This window comes from Saccopteryx bilineata, chromosome 5 (genome assembly GCF_036850765.1).
Source record: "Saccopteryx bilineata isolate mSacBil1 chromosome 5, mSacBil1_pri_phased_curated, whole genome shotgun sequence".
NCBI classification, from domain to species: domain Eukaryota; kingdom Metazoa; phylum Chordata; class Mammalia; order Chiroptera; family Emballonuridae; genus Saccopteryx; species Saccopteryx bilineata.
In genome coordinates, this window is record NC_089494.1 from 147,934,873 (window position 1) to 147,956,365 (window position 21,493).

General features: G+C 37.4%; 1 long non-coding RNA gene and 1 pseudogene across 2 annotated transcripts; one reads left to right on the forward strand and one right to left on the reverse strand.

Moving 5' to 3' along the window:
- Positions 1 to 6: 6 nt before the first annotated feature.
- Positions 7 to 2,425, forward strand: LOC136338375 (uncharacterized). Of its 2 annotated transcripts, none has more exons than XR_010731953.1 (3): positions 7 to 271; positions 1,528 to 1,892; positions 2,169 to 2,425. It is a non-coding gene; the product is annotated as an uncharacterized lncRNA (long non-coding RNA). The 2 variants fall into 2 exon arrangements; XR_010731954.1 differs by having other exon boundaries at positions 1,528 to 1,639.
- Positions 2,426 to 15,217: 12,792 nt separating this feature from the next.
- Positions 15,218 to 15,496, reverse strand: LOC136338599 (small nuclear ribonucleoprotein E-like; annotated as a pseudogene).
- Between the last annotated feature and the right edge of the window lie 5,997 nt (positions 15,497 to 21,493).

A 21,493-nucleotide genomic window follows, 5' to 3' on the forward strand; every position in this document is an offset into this window, starting at 1 on the left:
GCTGCCAGCACCTCCCCTCTTCCCGCTGTGCCCGCCCCTCCCTCCAGCCTCGCTCCTTACTGGTGCTTCTCGCCCCGCTGTGGCAACCAGCAGACTGGGATGAGACACCCTTGGGGTGCGATGCTCACGGAGAGCTGAGGAAGGGTCGCTGAGCACTGGCCAGAGGCTAAGCGCAATTAAAGGGGGGGGGGGCACGACACCACATGATTCTACCGCTAGCCAAACTGAAAAGTGAAAACGAACCTTCAGTGGGAAGGATCAAGGTCATCCGGTAAAAAAGAACTTCATCTGTTTTGTCTGTGTTTACACTATAAAGGGCTTGTAAACATTGTTGTTTTGCAATTACCTGCCAGAGGAGGTTTGGGGTACAATTCTGTGCCTTGGATAGCTTTTCCTGGGTTGTGTCTGACCTAGGATTTTGATTATCTATCTGCACACTGCTGTTTTATTTATAATGTCTAAACGTGACCTCTCTAACCGTCACAACCCTTGAAGTTGCAAATGAAATGTCCTGACAGTGCATTTGTCATTTTAAGACTTTAGTGCTTCGGTGATACTAATGACTATTGTGATGAGACTAATTAGGGTGGTTTTTCCCGTATTTCATATAATTCATTTTTTCCCCCATTCAGGTTAGAAATTATGTGTCTGGCTACCAATACTATTATAGAGACTTTCCCTCTAAATTATGATACTAAATGTGCTTGCTTTTATTGCTTTAACAAACTAATGCCAGATTAATCTGAGGTAAATCTGAGAAATAAAACAGAAATCATTTTAAAAATATTTTTGAGAGAGACAAAGAGAGATTTTTTTTAAAAAGCCAAGCCTTGGATCAGCAGGCTTCTGATCATGGAAGAACCAAGTGTCAGCTAAAAAGGACCTCAGATTCCCACTAGTTCCAAACTTTTAATTTAAAGATAAAAAACCTAGGCTCACCAGAGTTTGATGACTTGATTAATTCACACTGCTGCCTGTGCTTGGAAAGCCAGATAGGGTGACTCTTTCTTTTAATCTATGTGAACTCAGCAAAGTGAACACACAAATATTTTAAAGATAAAAGTATATTCCATTAAGATTAGTCCCTCTTGGCCCTGGCCAGTTGGCGCAGTGGTAGAGCATCCACCAGGTGTGTGGAAGTCCTGGTTTTGACTCCCGGTCAGAGCACATAGGAGAAGTGACCATCTGCTCCTTGACCCCTCCACCTCTTGCTTCTTTCTCTCTTCTCCTCCTCTCCTACAGCCATGGCTTGATTGGAGCAAGTTGGCCCCAGGAGCTGAGAATGGCTCCATGGCCTCTCTCCCTCAGGTGCTAAAAGATGGCTCCAGTTGCAAAAGAGGAAGGGCCCCATATGGGCAGAGCATCACCACCTAGTGGGCTTGTCTGGTAGATGCCAGTCAGGGTGCATGCTGGAGTCTGTCTCTACCTCCCTTCTTCTCAATAAATTAAAAAAAGAAAAATAAAAAGAAAAAAAATTAGTTCCTCTCCCCTATTGTTAATATCTAATAGCATTGAATTGACTCTCAGGCCAGGATCATGCAACAGAGATGCTGCCACCTCTTGGAAGATTCTAGCCAGGAGGTGTGAGGGTGGATGGAACTTCAGATATGCTGGCTTCCTCTGACATCCCCAGAGCCTGGTATGTAGTAGGCACTCACAATTTGGTGGAAAAACATACTTATGACTGGGAACAAGCTGGCAGACCTGGATCAATGACCATCCCTCAAGCCCAAGCCCAAGCCCATGAGAGGCCAGCCCCTCTCTGCAGGCTGTAAAAGAGAAACATCCTAGCTCAAGATGCCTTCCTACTGGCTCTTCTCCAGCTCTCCTTACATGGAGCCTATCAGATCGAGAAGAGATGGCAGACCACCAACGGCTGCAGTGCCTAGGAGGTAGGAAACCCACTCACTCCCCATTGCTGGGGTTCTCATTGGCTATTTGAGAAGGAGACTAAGTACACATAGGGTGCAAGGGTAATTCACATGACCTTTTAATTTAGTGAATACTAGTTGGTGGCTTTAAAACTATTTCAAATAATGGTGATTATGTACTGAATACTTATATACCAGTCATCATGATGACCACTTTGTAGCACTATTCACCTAATCCTCATAACAATATTATGAGGTGTATGTTACATCATCATCATCATCGCCTCTGTTTTACAGATGAGAATAATGAACATAGAAAGATTATGCAGCCTTGCTTAAGATGCCACAATTGATAAAGTACCAGAACCAGGATTCAACTGAAGCCAGAGTGAAGTAGCCCCTCAAGCACTGTTGAATACCACCTCCATTCCACGACCAGACCCTCTGCCCCTCAGTTTGTGGCTTGTCTTTGGAATAGCTGGTCTCAGAGACCCATGCTCTTCTTCTGTTTATTAACTGTATAGTCCTGCAACTGAAAACCCATTAATCTGAAGACTGGATATTTTAAAACATTACTCATCATATGTCTAAAAAAGTTTTTTTTCCCCTTTGAATCTCATCTGAAAGAAAAAAAAAATCCAAATCTGTTCTTGATACATGCTAGGTGTTAAGGATGCGTCTGGACCATTTCTTGATCCCAGCATCCTGTCTGCCCAGCCTTCTCCTTCCTCAGGCCAAAAGGCATTTCTGCTTGATACCAGACATTACCGCATCACTTTATAAACACGGCTGCTGCTCAGAAGTTCTCCACACCTTTGTTTCCTGGAAGAGGAAACGACATTTCCTGGAGGGGACTGCATGTGGGTGGCAATGCTCCACTCATTACGTTAAACACACCCGCACTTTCAGTCCTGCGCTTTTTTCCTCCTTCAGTTTCTGCCCCAGAGATTCCTGGAATCGTGCTGAGCAAGACCAAGGGGCAGCTGTGTCAGTTCCCTGCAGCCCAGAGGACATGATTCCTGCTTTGGATTTGGGCTAAGGAGTAAGTGACTCCCAGGAATCTGATCCCTGGGGGCACCACAATCCACTTTTCTTCAACTTGGAACTTGCAAAAGGGATCCTGAGAAATCACTGTCTTATTCTGGACCTAGTTGACGACTATACTGTAACTCCCAAGCAGACCATATCTTGCACCCTTCTGTGGATTAACTTTTTTTAAAAAAGATTTTATTTATTGATTTTAGAAAGAAGAGAGAGAAAGAGAAGGAGAGGGAAGCATCAACTCATAGTTGTTGCTTCTCGTATGTGCCTTGACTGGGCAAACTTAGGGTTTCAAACTGGTGACCTCAGCATTCCAGGTTGATGCTTTATCCGCTGTGCCATCACAGGTCAAGTTGAATTGACCTTTTATGAAGAATTTAGGATAGAAATTAAAAAGAAAATGTTCTTATTGTGAACCTCAATTTCGAGAAAGATGGTTTTGGGGAGAAGTAGGATATAATGAACAGATCATTTAAGACCCGGATTACATTATAAGGACACCTCTCTCTGCAGAAAGTCAGCACTCGGAGGATATCAGATGGGACTATTTCATGAAGAGTTGGGCTACTCTGTCTGTTCATTTTCACAAAGGTCTAGCAGAGGTTGTTTTTAAAGTGGGGCACCTGAGCCTGACCTGTGGTGGCACAGTGGATGGAGCGTCGACTTGGAATGCTGAGGTTGCTGGTTCGAAACCCTGTACTTGCCTGGTCAGGGCACATATGGGAGGTGATGCTTCCTGCTTCTCCCCCTTCTCTTTCTCTCTCTTCTCTCTAAAATGAATAAATAAAAATCTTTAAAAAAAATAAAGGGCACCTGAATCCTCTGAACAATCAGCATGGAATTAGAAAACAGCGATCTACCTTAACCAAAGACTCAAGAAACATGTGGAATCTAGTGTAAAATTATTCAGAAATTGTCAAAGTATTTCTAGGAGGTGCAGAGGTGCAGACAAAACAAGGGTATTTTAAATACATAGTTTGGACAAGGGAAAGGAAGTCCCTTCCTTCTTAAATCCAGTTTAGACTTTAAGTGGGAAAAAAATGATAATTAAAAGTTAGAAATTTTATTGCCAGGAGGGAGCTCTAAACCTGAAATGGCCCTGCCCTTGGGAATAAATAAATCTTGATTACTATTGATAATAAGATATAAACTTCCAAGCCTTGAGGGAGAATGGTAAAAGGTCAATGCAAACCTCACCCTGAAGTAAAAAAGCACAGTGTTCATAATATCATATTTTTTTAAAGTTCCATTGTTATTATACAGGCTTAAGCTAATTTAAAAATCTTAGACAAGGTAAGGGAAAGAATATTATGTCTTCATTTAAGAAAGAGATAATGAGTGAACCTGATGCAAGCTAATAATGATTGTGCATTTAGAATGTGTCAGGGCCATGATGATAAACACTTCAATCATCTCATTTGATTCTTAAACAAATCCCCTACGATGGGTAATATCCTCTTCATTTCATAGATGCAACAGCTGAATCTCAGAGGTCAAACAAATGACTTTGCCAGGTTCATCAAGCCAGTAAGTGGTGGGTATAGCTTGACTCCCAGCCTGTTCACCCCAGAATCCATGACTTTTGCTATTATACACACAGAAAAATGTTAAGAGCTGAAATTATAGCCCAATTCTTGAAATTGTATATGAATATATTTGTGAATATACTGATTAATAAGGTATTCTAAGAAGAGTTAACACATATATAAATAACCAATTTGTAAATTATAATGTATCAAAATGCCCACTTACTAATATAGCCATAAAAATAAAACAAAATTTCATCTTTAATGATGTGGAACATTTAGAGTATATTGTTTTTTCCTGAGTATCATTATTATTACATTTTTAAAGAATGGAATTAAGCATGGAAGTCTTTTATTATTTTTTTAAAGGCAGAGGTGTTATAAAAGCACACAGTATTGCTGCTTTGTGGCTTCTGCAGTCTTAAAGATGCTAATTATTATTAAAACTCATCACTGTCCATAATGGGACACTAATTATAACATGAGTATCTGAGTCAGATAGTGAATAACAACTTCAGTGTTGTTTAATATAGATGCAAGTTAACAGAAATTTGTGGTGTGTTTGTAAGTTTTAAGGTTAGATTAAATCAGAACAAAATAGGAAGGCCCAATATTCTAAAGATTGGCAGATATAATGCTGAATTTGGTGAGTTCTGTGATATTAGCATAATGAGTGTGGCCCAAATGGATGACAAATCTTATCTAAAATGAGAGTTCTTGATTACATAATCTATGCAGACCACTTTTTAGTAATTGTCTTTACCAGTGGAAAAGCAAAAGCAACTCGAGTTTGAAAGACTGAACATTTTGATGAGAAATCCTCCCTAGGAAGGTTTAATAAATCTGAGATTTGATCTGATAATCCAGGCGAAAAAATCAAGATAAAACCTTCTGTCATATTTATAAATTTGATTATTGTAGTTCTATAATATGCCAGTGCAATTGCCCATGGGATTTGAAAATCTACCAATGAAGGCATATTACTGTAGAGCAAACTACTATGTATCTCAATCTCTTTTTTGAAAAGGCAAATATACCTGCTTCTCATTACTCCCTTGTTCTTCAATCCATTCCCTTCACATGTATACTGTTTATGATTTTATTCTGCCATTCACACACACACACACACACACACACAAATGAAGGGGGGAATTTTTTTTCAATTTACAACAATATGATGAAATACACAGGCTATTTTATCAGGTTTCTTCAAGCTATAAAATTCTAAGAATAAATATTAATTAAAAGAAAGTTTTAACTGTCAGTAATGAGGAAGGTAACATAATTTGCTTATAGTTGTACATATTGCTAATTTATTATATTCACTGGTATGAACATTTCAAGTCCTCTGAAGGGAGTTATAGATCGATGGCCCAGGAAAACACTGAATAGCATTACTCTCTTCTCTGTGTACAGCTTTCCTGACTGCATCATAGGTTCAGCCATTCACTTTAAAGAAAAAGTTTGTGAAACAAAAATATAAGGGATTTTTTTTCTCAGTGGTTAGAACAGTGGTCTAATGAGGCTTGTTGACCATAGCTGGCTCTTGTGTGAGTCAGTTAGTGTACTCTATTGTATGGTCAGGTTTTACCCCTCAACCCAAACATCTTACCCATGAAATGTTTGTTTTCAGCTCCTAAATGGCAACCCTTGAAACTATTTTTTTAAATTTATATTGGTTTAAACATTGTAAGTAGGTTCAAGCTGACATTTTCTATTATTTTCTTTCTTTCTTTTTCTGCTGTCACTAGGCAGAGTCACAAACAAATCTACATTTGGGATTCAGCATATCATTTGTAGAGCAGATGTTTTATCTACATCTTACACATTCACACACACACATGCACACATACACACAAACACAAACCTGAATTGTCCAGTACATGAATGTACTGTACTCTGATGATTAAAGAAAAATATGTAATATTTTAAAGTAATCATATTAATAGCTTATTTTATGCATCATTAAAAATAATAAAAAACATTAATTTTTTCACATCTCATATTAGAACTTGGTGGAGATGATTATGCTAAAAAATCAAAGATATGTGATATATTTGATATTAAAAGATATGCTTATTTTTCTAAATTACAAATGTCATGCATTGTTTCACAAAAGTATTATTCTGTTTGTTTTAAAACTAATAAAATGGGAGATGTTCTTATTACAGTTTGACAATTTTATAGGTAAGACTGAGTAGATAAAACCTCTAAAGTTCTTTGATTTCTATAAACCTTACGAAGAGAATGCTGTATTTTGAATGATCAGCTACCCTTTATGGAACATTTGTACCACAGGTTTTCTTTTGTTTGTTTTTTTACTCATATTGTCTTATTTAACCTCATAACAATTCTATAATAAGGGTGGTGCTATTCACACCCTACAGATGAGAAAGAACATGGAGGCCCAGAGAAAATAACATCCAAGTTCACATAGTAAATGAACAGTTGGTCCAGAACCAAAACTCAGGTGGGTTTCATTCATACCCATGTAGAAGTGTGTCTAGAAAATTCTGGCCAACAACTACAGAGGCTAAAAAGAAGGGTCATATCCTGCATGCATATTTTGAAAAAGTATTGCTGCTATGATAAAAGTTATGTATTGATTTGTATGTACTCACTTACACATGCACACACATATCTAGAAATTAGAGAAAAGTAAAAGGGGAAGAAAAATTACCCATAATTCCATAACCCAAAGACAAGTAACATTTGGTATATTTTCTTACATTATTTTATCTATACATAATTTTTGGAAAGATTTTATTTTAAAAATAACTTTTACTTGTTGCCTTGATTGTAAATTAATTAGTAGTCATCATAGAACATTTGAAAACTATAAAAATGTATATAAAAAATTTAAACCCCTTATAATCTCAAAATATAAAGATAACATAATAATTTGCTCTCTTATCATAGTTGTGGCTGAAAGCACGTATCTTGAGACTGAAGCTGAATTTACCTACTCACAGAATTTTTACTTTACAGTCCACAGCATCATTTAGAAACATTGTTTGATTTTTACTTGATTTGTTGATGTTCTATTTTTAAAGAAATTACAAGTATGATTTTTGAAATGTCCTGGTTGTTCTAAATGGGAAGCTACTTTGCCTTTTCACAAAAGGACAAAAATTACTTTTATATACAAAAATCCTCCTTAAAAATGAATAACGATTCTGTTGGAATCTGCCCTTATAACTTTATAGAATGACTTAATTTTTTTCAAGTGTAACTTGTTTTAAACAGTTTCTCTTACGCATTGGAATCATCTGGAAAGAAAACCACCAACTCTCTGTTTACTAATTGGTTCACACACCTTTAGCTAGAGGGAAAAAGCCTTTGATCAGGCTAAAGCAATAGATGTTGCCTTGTCAGATTAAATAAATAAGGTTGGGAGTTACATAAATTTGAGAGGGCTGCCGAAATGGAAAGTTAAATCACACTAAGAAAATTTCTCTCCAAACAAAAGACAAGAAAGTGGTTGCTTGAGAATCTTTACATCACGTGACTTGCCCTGCCCAGAGAGACCTTAAAAAGACTTTAAAACTTAAGAACTTAAAAAGGCTCTGTGTAGACCCTGGCCGGTTGGCTCAGTGGTAGAGCGTCGGCCTGGCGTGCAGAAGTCCCGGGTTTGATTCCCGGCCAGGGCACACAGGAGAAGCGCCCATCTGCTTCTCCACCCCCCCCCCCCCTCCTTCCTCTCTGTCTCTCTCTTCCCCTCCCGCAGCCAAGGCTCCACTGGAGCAAAGATGGCCAGGGCGCTGGGGATGGCTCCTCGGCCTCTGCCCGAGGCGCTAGAGTGGCTCTGGTCGCAGCAAAGCCACGCCCAGGAGGGGCAGAGCATCGCCCCCTGGTGGGCAGAGCGTCGCCTCCTGGTGGGCGTGCGGGGTGGATCCCGGTCGGGCGCATGTGGGAGTCTGTCTGACTGTCTCTCCCCGTTTCCGGCTTCAGAAAAATACAGGAAAAAAAAAAAAAAAAAGGCTCTGTGTAGAACCCAGCAAGGTGCCACAACTTTATTACTAAGCTTCCACTTTTCCTAGAAATGTAGTGAGAAACAGACTGTAGATACCAAACAATAAATAAACTGAATCTTTAAATGTATATTCTTGAGGTTACTACAGCTTTTCATATGTTCCATAGTGTGAAAGCACTACAAAGAAATCTGAAAAAATATTGTACATGTATTTACTTACTTTTTGCAGATTCACACTTTCTCTGTACCTTGCAATTTCATTTGAGTGGAATGGAGTTTAGAAACATAGAGGAGATCTCCATTCTATTTTATGGCTTAGTTAAGAAAGAAAAATCCAAAAATTCCACAGTATTTTTCTTTTTGTAATTCCTTGGACATAGTGGGTCCATTATTTACATTACGGAAAGAATGTGAAGAAAGTGGAATTCTTATGAAAATCAGTACAACTTTTAGAAACTGGTTGGCAGTATTTACTAAAGCTGAGCATATGACTACTCTGTGAGCCAGGCATTCTGTCAGTATATCAGCTAAAGACACATATATATACGTACACTAATAGACTTGTGCTACATACTGTATTTTCCCATGTATAAGACTCTCCCATGTATAAGACGAACATTAAGTTTGGGGCCCGAAATTGGAAAAAAAGTGTATTACATGAAGTTATTGAACTCTAGTTTTATTCTTTATATAATTAATAGAACTCTTCATCACTGTCAAAATTCCCATTCATTATCTTGTCCTCATCTGTATCTGATGACAAATCACTGTCTTCAACAATAAACGCAAAAACAAGTGCAAAAAAGCAGGAAATGCAAGTAAAAATTCTACAACCACTGTATAAGACACACCCAGTTTTTAGACCCCAAATTTTTTAAAACGGGCGCATCTTATACATGGGGAAGTATGGTACTTATAAGCACCCCAGTGAGAACAGTCTGAGTGTCCATCTACTGCAAATGTGGAATTAAACTGTGGTTCATCATCCATGAACATGATGTGGCAATAAAAGTGAGCAAAGTACTGCCACATCATAAACAAACCTCACAATTGTAATGTTGAGTGAATAAACCAGGTCTAAATGATATAAACTGAATGATTCATTACTATGAAGTTCAAAATGAGTGAAATGAATTTATGCTGTAACAAATCAGGATAGTAGTTATTACATTTGGGGAGGTGGGTAGCGTAGTGTCTAGGACAGGGCATTCAAATGGTTAATATTGAGTTGATGATATTTTCTCAGTTGATGGAGGGGGAGGTTACACAAATGTGTCCACTTTGTAAAAATTCATCTGGCTGAAAAAAAAATTCATGTGGCTGCACCTTTGTGGTATGGATATTTCTCTGTATGGGTCAACCCCAGTTAAAGAGATTATTTGAAAATGGGATGTAATATTATCATATTTCTAGAGCCCTTTCTATGTAGCCAGAAACAGTGCTGGTGGCCCAGGTAATTGAGAGCTCAGCAGTTTAGTGAGAGCAGGCTGTATAGCAGACATGCCAATCTCTCCCTCTCTCTGTCTTTCTATTTCTGGGTCTCTGTTTCTGTGTTGACTCTCTTCTGTCTCTATCTCTCTCTATTTCTCTATGCCTCTCCCACTCTCCTGTCTTTCTTTGTGCTATTCAACATGCCAACTATTAAGCTTGATACAGTATGACTTCAAACAAGTCACTAATACTTTCTGAATCCCTTTTTCTTATTTGGTGAGTGAAGGAGTTAGACAAGATGGTGTCTTCAGGACCCAATCCTAAAACACACCCTGCTGCTCCTGCTCTGCTTGGTGGCCCATTGACATCTTCTCAGCCAGAGATTTGTGCTTGCTCTGTTCTTCTGCACTTCTTGCTTCCCTAGCACCATGCCTTGTACATGGTAGATAATACAAAATATCTGTTCTAGGCAAAAATTCAGTAAAGAAAAGCTCAAATTACACATTATAGACAGTGGGTAAATATCTCAAAAATTTAAAAAAGTAAAAATAAAGATTATTTCCCACCTTGGGTAAAAGGCACTTTATGCCAACTTCCAAATACAATCCAATAAAGAATTCATCAAGTACAAATGGGAGTAGATTTGATCCACTCAACTATGCTTGGTGGTAACATGCCTTTTAGATTAAAATGTCAAAAAGTAACTGCCAAAGGATATAAATAAAGACAATAAAGAATCATCTGGGAAGTTTGTATATGCCAATTAAAAATAAGGTTTTAATAATAGAGATTTTGAAGATTGATAAAGAATATTAAAAAGGAGAGTTGGATGATAAGAACTTGTCTTCTGAATTGTTCAGTTGTGCTTAATTAATTATTTTTGAGACAGATGGACAGACAGGAATTAAGAGAGATGAGAAGTATCAACTCATAGTTGCGGCACTTTAGTTGTTCATTGATTGCTTCTCATAGGTGCCTTGACTGGGGATGGGTGGGGGGAGACTTCAGCCAAGCCAGAAACCTTGGGCTTCAAGCCAGCGACCATGGGATCATGTCCACCATCTCATGCTCAAACCACAACCCCGTGATCAAGCTGGCAACCTTGAGTTTTGAACCTGGGACCTCAGCATCCCAGGTCAGTGCTCTACTATTGTACCACCACTGGTCACACTTAATTGTACTTCTTTACTTACAAAGCTGAAAATTTTTATTTCGAAAGATACATTGCTAACCTGCAAAGAACCTCTTTTAGTTTGATATAAATATCCCTTTGAAAACACCACTTTGCTTTGTTATCATTTTTGCAAAAATCTCGTTGCTCATGAAGAACTGATTCAGTCGGGGATTTGATGTCCTGAGTGGCTGGAAGAATACTGGTTATCTTGCACGGTGCACCCTCCATGACGGATATTGCACACTCTTTCATCCTATACAGATTACCTTAACAAAACTGAGTTCTCACAACTGCCAAACCAGGCTCAGGTGCTGGAGTAGGAATCTTTCAAAGAGCAGCCACTGCAATGGACCAACTGTACTGAAAGCAAAAATGGACAGGGTACAAGAAAGTGGACTGGACAGAGCAAGCTTTTGTCTAATCTCTGTCCAGCTCTCCCTAGCCTTCACCTCTCACGCACATCTGGGGTGTAATGTTTTCTATTGCAGTGGGTTGGTGTCAGTTCATATTTTGGTCCTGTGTGTTTTTGGTGCTGCTGAGGAAGTCAGAGAAATGCAGAGAATGTTCAATCTATATTTTTTAAAAGTGTAAATATTAATTTATTTGGTTTCTGACTTTCAGCTTTAAATAAACACTATCAGCCTCTTCTTTATCTTCAATAGCAATGAAATTCTGATTATGAGTCTCCCCATGTTTATATAATAGGTGCTCACTACATTTTATGTCACCCTTTTCTTCTTCTTCTTCTTCTTCTTCTTCTTCTTCTTCTTCTTCTTCTTCTTCTTCTTCTTCTTCTTCTTCTTCCTCTTCTATCTCCTCCTCCTCCTCCTCCACTTCTTCTTCTTCTTCTTCTTCTTCTTCTTCTTCTTCTTCTTCTTCTTCTTCTCTTCCTCCTCCTCCTCCTCCTCTATTTAGGTGAGAGGAAGAGAGATAGTGAGGAAGAATCTCACATGTGCCCCAACTGGGATCCACCTGGCAATCTCATCTGGGGACGATGCTCCAGTACCAAGCTATTTTCAGTGCCTGAGGCTAATGTGCTCCAATGGAGCTATCTTCAGTGCCTTGGGCCATGTTTGAACCAATCAAGCCACTGGCTGCGGGAGGGGAAGAGGGAGGGAGGGTTGGAGAAGCAGATGGTTGCTTCTTCTGTGTGCTCTGACCAAGAATTGAACCCGGAAGAGACATCCATATGCTGGGCCATCACTCTATCCACTGAGCCACCAGCCAGAGTTGACAATTTTCTACTTCCATTTACCTTCCTCAGGGTAAGAATGAGTTTAAATAAAGATGTGAAGGTTTCTAAGTCAGCACTCAATATATCTCCCTCCACCCTTTTCAAATATTATCTGCTGTGGGAAGAGAGGCATGGTGGTGTGTTGAAAACTTCTGGACTTCAGAGTAATAGAACTCCAAATTTCTGTCTGGGTTTCCCTGTTGACAAAGCTACGTGGATGTGGGGGAGTTGCCCTTCTTCTCTCTGGGTCTCAGTTTCCCCAAATGTGAAATAAAGTGATGGATAGTGCTCTTTTCAATTTAAAAAATTCACCAGGTACAAAATAACCTGTCTGACATATATTTGTACTTTATTTTTACTTTGGAAAATTAAACATGATTTGTATGCCGCTGAGAAAACTAAAAGTTACATTTTCAACTTATTAGAACTTATTGCTAGGGAGAGGATGGTAAGTAAGACATTTCCATTTCCAGTGACAGGTACCTAGTATTTTAAAGTCTTCCATTTCATTATTCACTTTAATGTTTTCACTAAAACACTTGTGGTTTTCAAACACAGGAAAGAAAACAAGGTAACCTGTGGTTATAATTTCCACTAGAAAATAGAAAAAGTGCAGCTCAGAAAGAGCATTGTGGGGAGTTCCTTTAAACATGAAAACGCATGTTAGAAGCGTTTTTCTTGAGAAGAACACTGTTAATTGTTACAGTTTCAAAAGTTGTTGGGAAATAAGGCCTAAATGCATCTGTTGTCACAACTAGGATAGAGTCATGGTTGCACAACTGTGGAGGCTTCAGTGTCTTGAATAATTCAGTCCTCCAGTTTGTTTTCAAACAGCCACTGTTTTCTGCTTTTAATTCAATTTCTGGGAAATTTGCAGAAAATATTTTTCTGGGTGACTCTTCTCATTTCCAAAGTAGCTCTAAATGTCCCCTATCAGATCTTATCTTGAAGCAATTGGCCTGCTCAAAATAGCTCTTCCTCTAGATTTCACCTTTACAGTTATTTTCTTTCTTTTCTTTCTTTTATTCAGTGAGAGAAGGGGTGGCAGAGACAGACTCCTGCATGCACCCTGACCAGGATCCACCTGGAAAGCCCACTAGGGGGTGATGCTCTGCCCATCTGAGGTGTTGCTCCATTGCTCAGCAACTGAGCTCTTAGCATCTGAGGTGGAGGTCATGGAGCCATCCTCAGCGCCTGGGGCCAACTCACTTCAATCAAAGGAAAGAAAGAGAGAGAGAGAGACAGAGAGAGAAGTGAGAGGGGGAGGGGGAAAGAGAGGGGTGGAGAAGCAGATGTGCACTTCTCCTGTGTGCCCTGAGTGGTAATCGAGACTGGGACTTCCACACACTGGGCCGATGCTCTACCACTGAGCGAACCAGCCAGGGCCTGCAGTTATTTTCAATGTTCTGTCATTGACTCTGATGAGTTGAATTTACTCAACATCTGAAATTAATTAATATTTCAATAAATATTTACAAAACATCAACTAAATTCATGCGAGCACATCAATTTTACAGTGAATCAGAATGAAATGCACCCCTCCATCCTTTGGATTTTTAAAATACAACTATCTAAAACTATTAAAGACGTGGAGTTTTATGTAAGTTCTCTCTTCACAAGACACAGTTATTTTAACTTTGGTGGTCCTCTTTCAGATGGCTGGGTTATGTAGTAGTGAGAAAAACCACTCTTGACTCAATTTATCACATTGGTTCAAGAAGCCATCTGCTCAAGCTGCCAGAGAAAAATGCACAAGAGAAAGAATAACTACATAGTAGTTTAAATTTTTTCTTCCAGTTGCTTACTGATCACCATCAAATAAGAGTATGATAAATAAATGAAGATATTTAGTACATAAAAAGGAACAGATACAAGTGCTTTTCACATGTGGATTCAAATTTAGAGGGAACAGCAACATATGTATAACAAGAAGCAGAGTGAGCTGTTCTACATCTGTCAAGCTCTTATCTGCCACAGAGATGTTATCAGTGGGTACGTGTTTATACACCAGCACAGATGTATATGATAAAACATGCATTTGTATCCTTGTAACTGGTGCTCCCACTTCCGCTCTTAGTTCACTACAGCTGGTCTTCATGTCACATGTGTCACGTCCCTGCCCCAGCCTTTCAGGGACTCCCTTCTCACTGAAGATCTGCTTCTGCTCCCTCTGACTCACCTTCCTTACCAGAGCTAGCCACACAGAGCTCATCATTCTCCTGAACTCGCCAGACAAACCTCAGTTCAACATCTGCACAGGGCCACCTTTTGGATCTTGGTATGAACATCAATTTCTCATCCATGATCACTCTATTTAAAACTGCAGCTGCCAAGACCCCGCCCATGCACACTGTTTCCTATGTGTCTTCCTTCTCCATGCCCCTCTCTATCCCCCTTCCCAGTTTGTTTCTGCTTTCTGGAACATAAGCTCCATGTGAGCAGGGATATTTTTTCTGTTTGATTATCTATGGATCCCCAACAACTTCACACACAGTAGTCCTTCAAACAATATTTATTAAGTGGGTGAATTAATTAAAGGCAACTAATCACAATATATTTATATTTACATATATGATATACATTCATTTATATATTTATGTAAACTTATTGAATAGCTGTAGATTTAATGTCTTTTTATATCATTTGAAGTAGTTAATATATTTACAAGTAAAAACAAGTAGCAACTGCTTTATTTTTATTTATTTACTTTTTCTCCAACTTTATTGAGGTGTAGTTGACAATTTAAATTGTGTATAATACAATATTGTTAACTGTAGACACATTGCTGTATATTAGATCTTTTTTTTAGTTAACAAAAACCATCCTACAGCATTATTGTCATCTAACAATGACATAAGAATAATCAAAACAACTGGAATAAATGTTTATGAACTATACTCCCAACAAAGGACACTTAAAAGATAAACTGTATTGCTGTTCAACAGTTTCTCACTTCATTAGTCATGCCTAGTTGGGGACACTTTGGAACAGAGTAATATTATCTCTTTTTAACACGATCTTACCTAGTTGTTTCCTTAACTTTGTTTTTAGAATGAATCATTTCTGTATGATCTAAAACAAAGTTCATATACTTATCAAAACCAATAGTGCAGACATCTATCTGCATATTCACTTACTCATAAAACTACACCTGAATCCAAGATCTATTTTGCAAGTATCTGAACATGAGATTGATGGTCTGCATCATCACCTTTGCGCTTTTTGACCCTGGCCATGGAATGCCATAGTACACTACACTGTACGCCACCTCAAAAAGCTACTTCTGATATCTAGATCTTGAATAGCTGTATTTACTTATTCCTTCCACATCATAAGAAGTATTTAATACAGTTACAAATAAAAACAAAGAACAAATTCTTTACTTTACATGGAACATCTTTTCTCAGGAAATTGGAATTAAATGAATTCCATAAAAATCAGTAATAAGTCAATGAATATATTTATTCATAGTGTTTAGTTAAGAAATCACTATTTCTTTTCTTTTCTTTCTTTCTTTCTTTCTTTCTTTCTTTCTTTCTTTCTTTCCTTCCTTCCTTCCTTCCTTCCTTCCTTCCTTCCTTCCTTCCTTCCTTCCTTCTTTCTTTCTTTGTTCTTCTTTCTTTCCCTTTCCTCCTTCCTCCCTCCCTCCCTCCCTCCCTCCCTCCCTCCCTCCCTCCCTCCCTCCCTCCCTCCCCCCTCCCTTCCTCCCTTCTTTCTTCTTTCTTTCCTTCCTTCCTTCCTTCCTTCCTTCCTTCCTTCCTTCCTTCCTTCCTTCCTTCCTTCCTTCCTTCCTTCCTTCCTTCCTTCCTTCCTTCCTTCCTTCCTTCCTTTGAGGAGGGGAGATAGACAGAATCCTGCATTCCCCCGACTAGAATCCACCTGGCAACCCCTGTTTGGGACCAATGCTCAGACCAACTGAGCCATCCTCAGTTCCCAGGGCTTATGTTTGAATCAATGAAACCACTGGCTGAGGGAGGAGAAGAGAGACAGAAGGGGGAGAGGGAGGAGAAGAGAAGCAGATGGCCACTGCTTATGGGTGTCACTGTTTTCAAACAGGGCATTGTATTTGTTTTCTATGGCTTCTGTAACAAATTATTATAAAGTTAAACAAAACAAATTCATTGTCTCACAGTTTATAGGCCAGAAGTCAAGTTGACTCCACTGTTTTTTTTGCTTGAGTTTTCTTAAGGCTGAGATCAGAGTGGTTCTTTGGGCTGACACTGGGTGGCTCTAGAAGAGTCTACTTCAGACTCATTTAGGATGGGGCAGAGTCATTCAGGTCTTCGAAGCTGTAGAACTGGAATCCCCATTTGTTACTGGCTGTCATATGGGAGCTGTTCTTGCTCTTAGAAGCCTCTCGCTAGTCCTCGCCCCCACATCCAAGATATAACAAAAGCATGCCCAGTCCTATCTACACTTGGAATCTCTCTGACTCCACTTTTTCCACATCTCCAACCTGCAGTCAGAGAAAAATTCTCTGCTTTTAACGACTCTTTCAGTCAGAGTTGACCCACCCAGATAATCCAGGATAATATCCTTGTTTTAATATCTACAATCTTAGTTACATCTTGAATTAGGGAATAGACATTATTGGGAGGGGTATTCTGCCTGCAACAGGTGCACAATCATAATTAAGAGATATATTCAGAAACATTATATCGTAGAATTAAAGGTTTAGTTACCCAGAAAAGTAACTGCTAGTGAAGGATCTTAAAACTGTGTTGCTGCTGATTCTACAGTGCTTCTCAGTTTTCATCAGGCTGCAGTCTGGGTTGAAAGGGAGAGTCAGAGAAAAACTGCTGGCTTTTTAAACTAGGTACTGCACTGTACTGAAGTCATCTGTCTTCACATACTCATGGTTCTGACTGAATCAAAATCTATCAAGAAAGACCAATCTCTCAGAGACTAATTTTTTTTTCCAAAAGTCAGTAAACATTACACCTGTTCAAGAGGACAAATGGTATCAAGTCATGGAAACATCAGTAGCTTAAGGGAGTATATACCAAAGTTGGAGTTTGGGACATGCACCAAGCTTAGGAATACTCAGGCACAAGTGAAGCATTGAAGGCAATGTCCAAACGAATTCCAAAAGATTAAATTCTGTTGTTCTGGAGCTCCTTTTAAATGCACACAACCCAACCTTTCTGAGTGCTCACCTAGGTGTCTTAAAGGTATCACCAGGCTTCTTTTACCTAGCCTCTGGTCAACTTTAGAGCTATAGTTGTGAATCTTCCTTTTTATTTTTAATTTTATTTCTCAATTATAGTTGACATTCAATATTATTTGATATTAGTTTCAGGTATACAATATAGTGGTTAGACAATGACATAATTTGCAAAGTGATCCCCCTAATAATTCAAGTACCCACCTAGCACTATACATAGTTATTACAACATTATTGACTATATTCCTTAGGCTGTAGTTTATACCCCTGTGATTATTTGGTAACTACCAGTTTGTACTTCTTAATATTTTACTCTTTTTGACCCATTCCTCCAATTCCCTTCTCCTGGTAACCATCATTTTTTTCTCTATATCTATGAATCTGTTTTTATTTTGTTAGTTTATTTTTTCTTTTAGATTCCACATGAAAGTGAATTCATATGGTAGTTGTCTTTCTCTGTTTGACTTATTTCACTTAATATAATACTCTCTAGATCCATCCATGTTGTTGAAAATTGTAAGATTTTATTTTTTATGGCCAAATAGTATTCCATTGGCTATTATATATAATGCTGCAATAAACATAGGATGCATATATATTTTCAAATTAGTGTATTGAGTTTTTTCAAATATATACCCAGAAAAGGAATTGCTGGGTGATAGGCATTTTAATTTTTAAAAGACCTTCCACATTGTCTTACATAGTGGCTACACCAATTTGCATTTCCATCAACAGTACACAAAGGTTTCTTTTCACCATAACCTCACCAACATTTGTTTGTTGACTTATTAATGCTAGCTATTCTGACAGGTATAAGGTGATATCTAATTGTGGTTTTAATTTTAATTTTTTGGTGATTAGTGATGAACATTTTTTCATATGTCTATTGGCCATATGAAGTGTCTAGTCAAGTCTTCTGTCCATCTTTTACTTGGATTTTTTTTGTTTGGTATTGAGTTGTATGAGTTTTTTTAAAATAAATTTTGGATAATAATCCCTTATTAGAAATATCATTAGCAGATACTGTCTCTCATTTAGTAAATTGTCCTTTTATTTTATTGATGACTTTGCCACAGATATACAAAAGATTGTAACAAAATATGGACAATTATACATCAACAAATTGGATCATCTGAAGAAAATGGATAAATTCCTGGGAACATACAATCTTCAAAAACTGAAGAAGAATAAGAGTATCTGAAGAGACAGATGACAATGAAATTAAAATAGTAATCAATAACTTCTCCACAAACAGAAGTCTTGCACCAGATGGCTTCACAGAATAAATTTAGCAAACATTGAAAGAACTACTTCCTACCCTTACAAACTATTCCAAAAATTCAAGAGGAGAGAAGATTCCCAAGCTCATTTAATAAGGCTAGTATTATCCTAATTCTAAAACCTGATAAAGACACTATGAAGAAAGAAAATTTTAAGCCAATATCTCTGATGAATATAGTTGCTAAAATCGTCAACAAGATATTAGCAAACCAGATACAGCAATACATAGGAAAGATCATAGACCATGATTAAATGGAATTTATTCTGGGGGTGCAAGGTTAGTACAATATTCTCAAATCAATAAGTGATACACCATATATAAAAATTAAGAATAAAAACCACAAGAGCATATCAATAGGTGCAGAGAAAACATTTGATAAAATTCAGCACCCACTTATGATAAAAACTCTCAGCAAAGTGGGAATACAAAGAACATAACTTAATGTAATAAAGACCATCTATGGCAAACCTACAGCCAGCATCATACTCTCAATGGGCAAAACTATAAGCATTTCCCTTAAGATCGGGAACAAGACAGGAATGTCTGCTTTCACTGCTTTTACTTAACATAGTTCTGGAAGTCCCAGTGACTTCACCCAGTCAAGATAAAGAACTAACAGGCATCCAAATTGGAAAGGAAGAAGTAAAATGGTTATTACTTGCAGATGACATGATACTGTGTATAAAGAACCTTAAAGATTCCACCAAAAACACTAGAACTGATCAATAAATTCAGTAAAATAACAGGATCCAAAATAAATATTTAGTAATAAGTTGCATTTATTTATACCAATAATGAATTATCAGCAAGGGAAACTAAGAAACAATCCCATTTACAATTGTATCAACAAAAATATCTAGGAATAAATTTAACCAAGGATGTAAAAGACCTGAACCTGAAAAATTAGAAGATACTGAAAAAAGAAATTAAAATTACAAAGAAATAAAAACATATAGATAGGAAGGCTTACCATCATTTAAATGTCCATACTAGCCAATGCAATCTAGAGATTCAGTGCAATTCCTATCAAGATCCTAATGGCATATTTTACACAACTAGAAAAGTATTGCAAAAATTTTTATGAAACTACAGAAAACTGAGAATAGCCAGAGCAATCTTGAGAAAGAAGAACAAAGCTGGAGGAATCATTCTATAATACAAAGTCATAGCATGGAACTGTCATAAAAAGAGACATAGATCATTGGAACAAAATAGAAAGCCCAGAAATAACTACACCTTTATGATTCATTAATATTTGACAAAGGAGATAAGATCATACAATAGGGTAAAGAAAGTCTATTCAATAAATGGTTTTGGAAAAACTGTATAGATGCATGCAAAAAATGAAAGTAGACCACCTTCTTACACCATACAAGAATAAACTCCAAATGGATTAAAGACTCAAATGTTAGACTCAAAGCAAATAAAATCTTAGAATCAACATAGGCAGCAAAATCTCAAATGTTTTTCTTAGCCATATATTTTCTGATATATCTCCATGGGAAAGGGAAACAAGAACAACAAAAATAAAATTAGACTACATCAAACTAAAAAGTTTTAGTAAAGCAAAAGAAATATCAAGAAAATGAAAATACAACCCACTGAATGATAGAACATATTTTTCAATGATACATCTAATAAGAGGTTAATGCCTAAAATTTATAAAGAACTTATAAAACTCAACACCAAAAAGTCACCCAAATAATCCAATTTAAAAATTAATAGAGAACTTAAATAGGCACTTTTTGAAAGAGGACATACAGACAGACGGTAGACATATGAAAAGATTCTCAATACTGCTAATCATTAGACAAATTCAGATTAAAACAACAATGAGATATCACCCAGCATCTGTTGAATGGCTATCAGCAAGTCAAACAACAAGTGTGGATGATGATGTGGAGAAAAGAAAACCCTTGTACACTATTGGTGGGAATGTAGATTGATGCAGCTACTGTAAAAAGCAGTATACAGTTACTTCAAAATATTAAAAATGGCACTGCCTTATGGCCCAGCTATTTCACTTCTGGGAATATATATGAAAAAACTTGAATCACTAATTCAAAAGAATATGTTCACCTCTATGTTCATTGCAGCATTATTTACAAAGCTGAGATTTGGAAGCAGCCCAAGTGCTAATCAGAAGATGAGTTGATAAAAATGCCATGGTACATTTATACAATGGAATACGACTTGGAGGTAAAAAAGAAGGAAGTCTTACCTTTGTAACAGTATTGGTAGGCTTGGAGAGTATTATGCTAAATGAAATAAGCCAGACAGAGAAAGACAAGTACCATATGATCTTACTTATATTAAAATCTAATGAACAAAATAAACCAACAAAGTAGAAACAGACTCATAGATACAGAGAACAGACTGACAGCTTTCAGAGAGGAGAGGAGTTGGATGACTGTGTGAAAAAAGATGAAGGAAATAAGCAAAACTAAAACAAACTCATAGCCACAGACAACAGTAGGGTGATTACCAGAAGGAAAAAGATGTGCAAGACTTATCTATATTGGTAGAAATTAAATTAGGGGTTTCCTGTGTCAAGAGTGTAGGATGATGACTGACTACATAGAAACATGAGAGACCTTTCTGGAGAGATGGAAATTCTCTATATCTTGATTGGGTGATGGTTACATGATATGCACTGGGCAAAAGTCATTGACTTGAACAATGAAAATATATGAATTTACTGCAAGTAATTCATTATACCTTAATATTGTATATTTTAAAAATAATAAATTAATTAAATAATTTGTCTTATACTATTTTTAACCAGAAAAAAGATAGG